General features: G+C 46.0%; 1 pseudogene; it reads left to right on the forward strand.

Annotated features, from left to right (window-relative positions):
- Window positions 1–483: 483 nt before the first annotated feature.
- On the forward strand, window positions 484–601 carry LOC126356636 (5S ribosomal RNA; annotated as a pseudogene).
- Window positions 602–10,315: the final 9,714 nt, after the last annotated feature.

The raw sequence follows: 10,315 nt of genomic DNA on the forward strand, positions 1-10,315 counted from the left end.
GCCGGACGCGGGACTGAACGGTCGTCGTCCCGAATGCGAGTCCAGTGTGCTAGGCACTGCGCCACCTCACTCGGTTCAGAAAGCAAGTACATGACATGATTAAACCGCATAACTCTTTTATACTACGCTATCTGAAGTAACTACAGATATTACTAGTATTACAAATATCTTTAAGATGTCAAAAGTTATTTCAGTTGACAAACGTTAAGCGCCTAAACCCGTTTATCGCTTCAGATCTCGACAGATAAAGTTACGAGTGTTAATAAAGCAAGAAGTATCCACACATTTAGGACCACCACTGATCGAAAAAGTTGGCCCGATGACTTGCTTCGAGTCAAATAGGCTGTGTAGGTCTAGCCTGTGAGGGTCTCTGCAACCGACAGCAGGGAAGGGAACAAAACGAACACAGTACTCAATAAAACATCTATTGTGATTTATCTGAAGTCGAGAGTGTATGATTTAATCAGCTTGACAGAACTGAAAGGCAACGGCCTTGCCGCAGTGGTTACACCGGTTCCCGTGAGATCACCGAAGCTAAGTGCTGTCGGGCGTGGTTGGCACTTGGATGGGTGACCATCCAGGTCGCCATGCGCTGTTGCCATTTTTCGGGGTGCACTCAGCCTCGTGATGCCAATTGAGGAGCTACTCGACGGAGTAGTAGCGGCTTCGGTCAAGAATACCATCATAACGACCGGGAGAGCGGGGTGCTGACCCCACGCCCCTCCTATCCGCATCCTCCCCTGAGGATGACACGGCGGTCGGATGGTCCCGGTAGGCCACTCGTGGCCTGAAGACAGAGTGCTTTGATATAACTGAACAACATAGATTAATGGCATTTATGCGTAAAAATAGATGCTTCACAAACACACGGTTCCCCAGAGTATAGTACAAGGTGATCAAAAAGTCACTCTAAATTTGAAAACTGAATAAACCACGGAATAATGTAGATAGAGAGGTAAAAATTGACGCACATGCTTGGAATGACATGGTGTTTTATTAGAACAAAAAAAGTTCACAAAATGTCCGACAGATGGCGCTGAACAGCAAAACTGCTACCGTGACGGGTGAGAGGTACGCCGATATATTACAGAATCGCATCCTCCCCAGCCTGGTTGGTAAACACTTGCTGAAACGTGCTATGTTTATGCAGGATGGTGCTCCACCACATATTACTAGACGCGTGGAATATCTCGTGCGCGCGTCGTTTGGTGATGATCGTGTGCTCAGCCGCCACTTTCGTCATGCTTGGCCTTCCAGGTCCCCAGACCTCAGTCCGTGCGATTATTAGCTTTGGCGTTACCTGAAGTCGCAAGTGTATCGTGATCGACCGACATTACTAGGGATGCTGAAAGACAACATCCGACGACTCGCCGTAACTCCGGACATGCTTTACAGTTCTGTTCACAACATTATTCCTCGACTGCAGCTACTGTTGAGGAATGATGGTGGACATATTGAGCATTTCCTGTGAAGAACATCATCTTTGCTTTGTCTTACTTTGTTATGCTAATTATTGCTATTCTGGTCAGATGAAGTGTCATCTGTCGGACATTTTTTGAACGATTGTATTTTTTTGGTTCTAATAAAACCCCATGTCATTCCAATCATGTGTCTCAATCTGTGCCTCTCTATCTACATTATTCCGTGATTTATTCAGTTTTCTAATTTATACTGACTTTTTAATCACCCGGTACTTAGACTTGTTGACCTCCAGCGTGGCGGTCTCTAGACGGCGGCACCTGCCGCGCCGCAGCCGGCGGGCCCTCAGAGCCGGGCCCGCTGACGTCAGCTGGTGCCGGCCGCCGAGCGCTGACCTGCGCTGCGCGCCGCCGCGGGCGCGGACGCCGCCGGCCGCCCACAATGCCTGGCGCCATCTTGTGTGCGCCCCGGCGTATTGATCTGGCGCCGCCGTGACGTCATACGTGCTGTGGTGTGGTGCGCCGCGGCACGACTTGCTGGACCCTCGGTGCGTTCCGGAATGCCTCGGAGCGCACCGCACATTTATCTTGCGCGGAACTTCCTGCAGTTCCAACTTCCCCATCATCCTAATCGATATTAATTTGTGACCTTGTTCTAGAAGTGACTGTGCCTCTCACCTTACAGGCAATCTTCCGAAGTTTCTTTTTTTTCATTTATTTGTGGTATTTCAATTTCGTCTTTGTAATTGCTAAGAAAAGTATTTATTTTACCAGGGCGTTTCGTCTTATTCATTTAAAACATCATCAGTAGTAACATTTTGATCTCATTTCCTCTTGCTCGGGCATGGATGTGTGTGATGTCCTTAGGTTAGTTAGGTTTAAGTAGTTCTCAGTTCTAGGGGACTGATGACCTCAGAAGTTAAGTTCCATAGTGCTCAGAGCCATTTGAACCAGGAGCAATTCCCAAATCAGTAGTTAATTCGAATTTCCGAATCATGTTCTTCAGTGCCAATGCTGATAGAGGACATCTGCGCATAGCTTTACTGCTCGAGGATGGCGCAGTGCTGTCGCTGTTGTTTTGATCAAACAGGTTTACAAGTGAGGCTGTGCTCGCTGAAGATGTCTATTTAGATGTAAAATAGGGCCTTAACTCTCTAAACTCGACAGGTGAAGTACATTTATAAACAAATAAATACAAATAACCCAAGTAACGTAGGTATTCTATTATTTCATAAGTAGTTTATATGCACGAAACAATTTGACAAGTATGAAATTTTCACTCTGCAGTTAAGTGTAAGCTGATGTGAAACTTCCTGGCAGGTTACATTTATGTGCCGCACCTCCCACGGAGCTACTCAAGCACGACTCACGACCCATCCTAGCAGCTTTACCTTCGCCAGTACCTCGTGTCCTACCTTCCAAGCTTCAAAGAAGCTCTCCTTGCCCGTGAAAGGCAGCGGTCCCGATTTCGAGTCTTATCCGGCACAAAGTTGTAAGCTACCAGGAAGTTTGATGTTGCATTTATGTAAAGAAATAATAAGTGTTTAACAAGTAACTTTCTTTCTAATCGGCCGCTATTCAACGACATCGTAAAAAAAGAAAGGAATTTCAGAGTTTTTCATTAAGGATGGAGCACAAGCTTCGGTAGAACAGGATGGAGAAGAAAATCTACTGTGTGCTTTTCAGGGGAACCATGCAAGGATTCACCTTAATTGACAGGAATCACGATAGGTTGAGTCGGCCGCGGTGGTCTAGCGGTTCTAGGCGCTCAGTCCGGAACCGCGCGACTGCTACGGTCGCAGGTTCGAATCCTGCCTCGGGCATGGATGTTTGTGATGTCCTTAGGTTAGTTAGGTTTAAGTAGTTCTAAGTTCTAGGCGACTGATTACCTCAGAAGTTAAGTCGCATATTGCTCAGAACTATTTGAACCATTTTGAACCATGATAGGTTGATGGGTATCTGAGAGTTCGCTGTTTGCGCCACCTCACTCTGTTTACTTAGCCGACTTCAATACTTCCTCAGACATGAGGGATGCTGCTGTCTCCTGTGCTTGGAGATAAAAGATTGTTCGGAAGTACAATTTAACCACTAAACACAAGATGATGGCTGGAAACTGTTCAATGTCAGTTCCCTTTCCTTGAAATTAAGGACCCTTACGGCCCTTAGCTTGCGACAAGATCAACTAAGCGTTAACAATCTTCGTACGACTGTGCTAGTTTCTGTAGAAACATTATATAGTTGTGTTAAAAACAGAAATCAAATTCCATTCAAAAAGCATCCTCTCCTTTGCTTCCTATCGCTTGTTGAAACCTCGTTTCTGTATCTCGAACTAGTTCTGCAATTTTAAAACTGCTCGCATTTAATATGACAACCTGAGCATCACTAAAGTGTTGGGAAAGATTGGATTTTCTGTTGTTCGAATATTTTAACCTAATGTTTTAAGGAAAGTTTTAAATATAGTGTTGTTTACAGTCTAGTGTGTGTGAAATCTTATGGGACTTAACTGCTAAGGTCATCAATCCCTACGCTTACACACTACTTAACCTAAATTATCCTACAGACAAACAGACACGCCCATGCCCGAGGGAGGACTCGAACCTCCGCCGGGACCAGCCGCACAGTCCATGACTGCAGCACCTTGACCGCTCGGCTAATCCCGCTCGGCGTTTACAGTCTAAAACAGTACTGTGAATCCTACTTAATTAGCAGAAGCTAGGCTGGCGTGATTCTTTCTTTTTCTTTTCTCGTTTTCATCTTTCATTCTCTACCCAGGTTAGCTGGTCCTGTCTTAGAGGGCGTTAATTTGATCAAATACCAATTAGCTGGGAGCGGGGCAATTGGATTCCTAAGTGAGAATTCTTGAGAGGCGATTATGAGTTACAGCTTCTGCCTAACAACCAAGTGCAATCCCAAAAAATCTCGGTGGGACAGTGGGCTGGGAGCTGTTTTGCATTTGCTGCTAGGTGTCTTTTGTTATGCATCTGAGGTGCAGCTTGGTGTATGTACTTTGTGGCGTGCGTATCCCTTGTGTGTTGCCTATAATCCAGTCATCTGGTCCTTATGCAAGAGGGTACAAAATTTAAGTTCCAGATTCTAAAATATCTCTTGCTGAGAATTGCTATTAATTTTCTGATGGAGGTAGGATGGTGCACACCTGGTTAGTAGACCCAGCTAGTTGAGTGAAATATCGTCGTCCCAGTGCCAGCGAATGCTATAGGACGCCCAGCGTCGCCGGAAAGTGTCGGGCAAACATTTTGTCTCTAACAAAACTTTTTCTCTATGACGTGATGTATTAACCCTACACGTTCAATGCAATGACTTTGTTATACAGCGCGTCTCTTCTGAGAGTCGCCAGATCAACTTTCTCTGGTGACTTGGCGGAAAATTACAATTTCGTGTTTGTATTATGTAGCTGCAGTCAACCCAAACAAACAGCGCTCATCACCTCATTCATGCGACGCCCAAGTGTCGACGGAAAGCGCCGGTTTGTTTCCCGTTAGAGGCAAAATGAATTATAAGTCGAATTTTACGTGCCCATTCGATAGACCGGTCCCAGACTGTAGTGCGATATTTGTTTATATATATATATATATATATATATATATATATATATATATATATATATATCTGTGTTAACAGGGACCACAAAACACGACGGATAACGAGTACTCCAACAGCACTGCACGCTTGTCGGTAGCAATCAGGGCGACTATTTTTCGATATTTACTGTCACTGTTTACATATATATATCGATAATATGAATATCGCACGAGACTAATGTGGGATCGCAGTATCAAATGCGCTCGTAAAATTCCATTTCAAAAATCATATTGTTCGTAACGGGAAACAAAGCGAAGCGTTCAACCGATACGTTTATTTTCTTAGGAAAAAAGATCTACGTTGATGAGTTGCGTAATTCGGTTCGGCCAATAGTAGTCTACCTCAGGATGCCGAAAACTGAGCTGGAAGCTTCGAGCTTCTGCAGCGGCTTTCTCGAAAATTTTCACATAATTTTGCATAGAATTCGTTTCGTGTTAAACATTAAAGTATCTTATTTCCACAAGCCTCCAACATGACAGAGGGCCCTCAATCTTTACAGTTGCTCTTAGGGATCAGTTTTAATGGGCTATTTGCTGCAAAATGAGACGGTTGTGGTAATTACATGACGAACTCGATAAAGAGATTCAATGACGATGGAATCTTTCTTTGTTCATCTTTTGTATATCCATATTTAGGATAATCCCGACAGCAAATTCCATTCTCTAGCATTTTTGTAGACGCTTAGGATGTACTCCAACCTCATTCGCTACCACTTTGTTTGCTGGAGTTCACGATCTCGTCGCGCAGTATGACGTCAACATCGTGTTCGACTTTCAGTTAGTAGTGTGTAAAGATGAGTGCCATGAAGTCTAACCTACATCTACATCTACATTTATACTCTGCAAGTCACCCAACGGTGTGTGGTGGAGGGCACTTTACGTGCCACTCTCATTACCTCCCTTTCCTGTTCTGGTGGCACATGGTTCGCGGGAAGAACGACTGCCGGAAAGCCTCCGTGCGCGCTCGAATCTCTCTAAATCTACATTCGTGACCTCCTCGGGAGGTATAAGTAGGGGGAAGCAATATATTCGATACTCATCCAGAAACGCAGCCGGACGGGGTGGCCGAGCGATTCTAGGTGCTACAGTCTGGAAACGCGCGACCGCTACGGTCGCAGGTTCGAATCCTGCCTCGGGCATGGATGTATGTGATGTCCTTAGGTTTACGTAGTTCTAAGTTCTAGGGGAATGATGACCTCAGATGTTAAGTCCCATAGTTCTCAGAGTCATTTGAACCAGAAACGCACCCTCTGGAAACCTTGACAGCAAGCTACACCACGATGCAGGGCGCCTCTCTTGCAGAATCTGCCACTTGAGTTTGCTAAACATCTCCGTAACACTATCACGCTTACCAAATAACCCTGTGACGAAACGCGCCGCTCTCATTTGGATCTTCTGTATCTCCTTTGTCAAACCGACCTGGTAAGGATCCCACACTGATGAGCAATACTCAAGTATAGGTCGAACGAGTGGTTTGTAAGCCACCTCGTTTGTTGATGGACTACAATTGCTAAGGACTCTCCCAATGAATATCAACCTGGCACCCGACTTACCAACAATTAATTTTATATGATCATTCCACTTCAATTAGTTCCGTACGCTTACTCCCAGATATTTTACAGGAGTGACTGCTACCAGTGTTTGTTCCGCTATTCGTGATTTCCTGTCAGAAAGGTCGCAGTTCGTGGTAATAGACGGCAAATCATCGAGAAAAACTGAAGTGATATCAGGTATTCCCCAGGGGAAGCGTCCTGGGACCTCTGCTGTTCCTGATCTATATAAATGAGCTGGGTGACAATCTGAGCAGTTCTCTTAGGTTGTTCGCAGATGATGCTGTAATTTACCGTCTAGTAAGGTCATCCGAAGACCAGTATTATTTGCAAAGCGATTTAGAAAAGATTGATGTATGGTGAGGCAGGTGGCAGTTGACGCTAAATAACGAAAAGTGTGAGGTGATCCACATGAGTTCCAAAAGAAATCCGTTGGAATACGATTACTCGACGAATAGTACAATTCTCAAGGCTGTCAGTTCAACTAAGTACCTGGGTGTTAAAATTACGAACAACCTCAGTTGGAAAGACCACATAGATAATATTGTGGGGAAGGCGAGTCGCCGGCCGCGGTGGTCTCGCGGTTCTAGGCGCGCAGTCCGGAACCGTGCGACTGCTACGGTCGCAGGTTCGAATCCTGCCTCGGGCATGGATGTGTGTGATGTCCTTAGGTTAGTTAGGTTTAAGTAGTTCTAAGTTCTAGGGGACTAATGACCACAGCAGTTGAGTCCCATAGTGCTCAGAGCCATTTGAACCATTTTTGAAGGCGAGTCAAAGGTTGCGTTTCATTAGCAGGACACTTGAAAGATGCAACAAGTCCACTAAAGAGACAGCTTGCACTACACTCGTTCGTCCTCTGTTAGAATATTGCTGCGCGGTGTGGGATCCTTACCAGGTGGGATTGACGGAAGACATCAAAAGGGTGCAGAAAAGGCCAGCTCGTTTTGTATTATCACGTAATAGGGGAGAGAGTGTGGCAGATATGATACGCGAGTTGGGACGGAAGTCATTAAAGCAAAGACGTTTTTCGTCGCGGCGAGATCTGTTTACGAAATTTCGGTGACCAATTTTCTCTTCCGAATGCGAAAATTTTTGTTGTGCCCGACGTACATATGTAGGAATGATCATCAAAATCAAGTAAGAGAAATCAGAGCTCGAACAGAAAGGCTTAGGTGTTCGTTTTTCCCGCTCACTGTTCGGGTGTGGAATGGTAGAGAGATATTATGATTTTGGTTCGATGAACCGTCTGCCAAGCACTTAAATGTGAATTGCAGATAATCATGTAGATGTAATCATACAATAAAGGAACCTTCTTTCTATGTATTCGGTTAGTTGGTTGTTGATTTCTTTAATGTAAGGATTAATGTGTGAATAGTGACTGTCTACTTTGTGTGTACTTCCGAGACTCTGCCGGCAGGTGTATGACGGTTTGTCGCGAAATACCCTGTGCTGCAGTGCAAGGGACGGAAGGGCTAGGTTGGGAGTCGGCGTGGGACCGGGCCCAGACGGACTGGTCCCTCGCGAGTGTATGTGTGAGTGCCCGTGTGCGTGTGTGAGAGAGAGACGGCTGTGCAAAGCAGGCGCAGCTGCCGGCGACCGTGCATTGTTTGCAAGAAATTCGTCTCGCGCCTGCTCGCGCTTCTCACCTGCGCGGCCCTTCATATGCAGATCGGTCTCCCTGCTCCCGGCCTGCCCTGTGCCCTGCACCAACGCCAAACCGTGGAGCTCGCCTTCTGCTGCCGGCCCCTTGCGGAGGCCAAACAGCCTTGGTGGTTCAACGTGCTTCGCCAAAGACATCCGCCACATTTCACTGTCTATAGGTTATAAGTACAAAATGGCCTGCTTATGGTCAAATGTGACGTACTACCCCACCACGATACTAACGCACTTGCCCTCCAGTGGCCGTTGCCAGAAACGAGCGGTGACATCACAGTAAAGAAAAAAACTCATCCATTTTTTCGCATGTCCTAGAAGTCCTATCAGTTTGGCTGGTCTTTAAAACAGCAGAGCACATTCTAATCGGCTTCAAGCGCACAGGTAAACAAACGATACGACCAAAGCGCCCTTTACAAAAAGGTACGGCCAAACTTTCAGGAAACATTCCTCACACACAAATAAAGAAAAGATGTTATGTGGTCATGTGATGGGAAACGTTTAATTTCCATGTTAGAGCTCATTTTAGTTTCGTCCACCTACGCTCAATGGAGCGCGTTATCATGATTTCATACGGGATACTCTACCTGTGCTGCTAGAACATGTTCCTTTACAAGTACGACACAACATGTGGTTCATGCGCAATGGAGCTCCTGCACATTTCAGTCTAAGTGTTCGTACGCTTCTCAACAACAGATTCGTTACCCGATGGATTGGTAGAGGCGGACCAATTCCATGGCCTCCACGCCCTCCTGACCTCAACACTCTTCACTTTCGTTTATAGTGGCATTTGAAAGCTCTTGTCTACGCAACCACGGTACCAAATGTAGAGACTCTTCGTGCTCGTATTGTGGACGGCTGTGATACAATACGCCATTCTCCAGGACCGCATCAACGCATCAGGGATTCCATGCGACGGAGGGTGGATGCATGTATCCTCGCTAACGGAAGACATTTTGAACATTTCCTGTAACAAAGTGTTCGAAGTCAAGCTGGTACGTTCTGTTGCTGTGTGTTTCCATTCCATGATTAATGTGATTTGAAGAGAAGTAATAAAATGAGCTCTAACATGGAAAGTAAGCGTTTCCGGACACATGTCCACATAACATATTTTCTTTCTTTGTGTGTGAGGAATGTTTCCTGAAAGTTTGGCCGTACCTTTCTGTAATACCCCGTATACACTGAAACGCCAAAGAAACTGGTATAGGTATGCGCACTCGAATACAGAGATATGTAAACAGAGAGAATACGGCGCTGCGGTCGGCAACGCCTATATAAAACAAGTGTCTGGCGCAGTTGTTAGATCGGTTTCTGCTGCTACGATGGCAGCTTATCAAGATTTAAGTCAGTTTGAACGCGGTGTTATAGTCGGCGCACGATCAGTTGGACACAGCATCTCCGAGATAGCTATGAAGTGGGGATTTTCCCGTACGACAATTTCACGAGTGTACCATGTACGTCAGGAATCCGGTGGAACATCAAATTTCCAACATCGATGCGGCTGGGAAAAGGTCCTGCAAGAACGGGACCAACGACGACTCTAGACTCTGTCAACGTGACAGAAGTGCAACCCTTCCGCAAATTGCTGCAGATTTCAATGCTGGGCCATCAACAGGTGTCAGCATGCGAACCATTCAACGGAACATCATCGATAAAGGCTTTCAGGGCCGAAGGACCACTCGTTTACTCTTGATGACTGCACGACACAAAGCTTTACGTCTCACCTGGGCTCTTCAACGCCGACATTTTACTGTTGATGACTGGAAACATGTTGCCTGGTCGGACGAGTCTCGTTTCAATTGGTACCGGTTGGATGGCCGTGTCGGGTATGGAGACAACCTCAGGAATCCATGGTCCCTGCATGTCAGCAGGAAACTGCTCAAGCTGGTGGAGGCTCTGTAATGGAGTGAGGCGTGTGCAGTTGGAGTGGTACGGGACCCCTGATACGCCTAGGTACGACTCTGACAGGTGACACGTACGTAAGCATCCTGTCTGATCACCTGCATCAATTCATGTCCATTGTGAATTTCGACGGACTTGAGCAATTCCAGCAGAACAATGCGACACCCCACACGTCCAGAATTGCTACAGAGTG

Source organism: Schistocerca gregaria, chromosome 3, assembly GCF_023897955.1.
Source record: "Schistocerca gregaria isolate iqSchGreg1 chromosome 3, iqSchGreg1.2, whole genome shotgun sequence".
NCBI classification, from domain to species: Eukaryota; Metazoa; Arthropoda; class Insecta; order Orthoptera; family Acrididae; genus Schistocerca; species Schistocerca gregaria.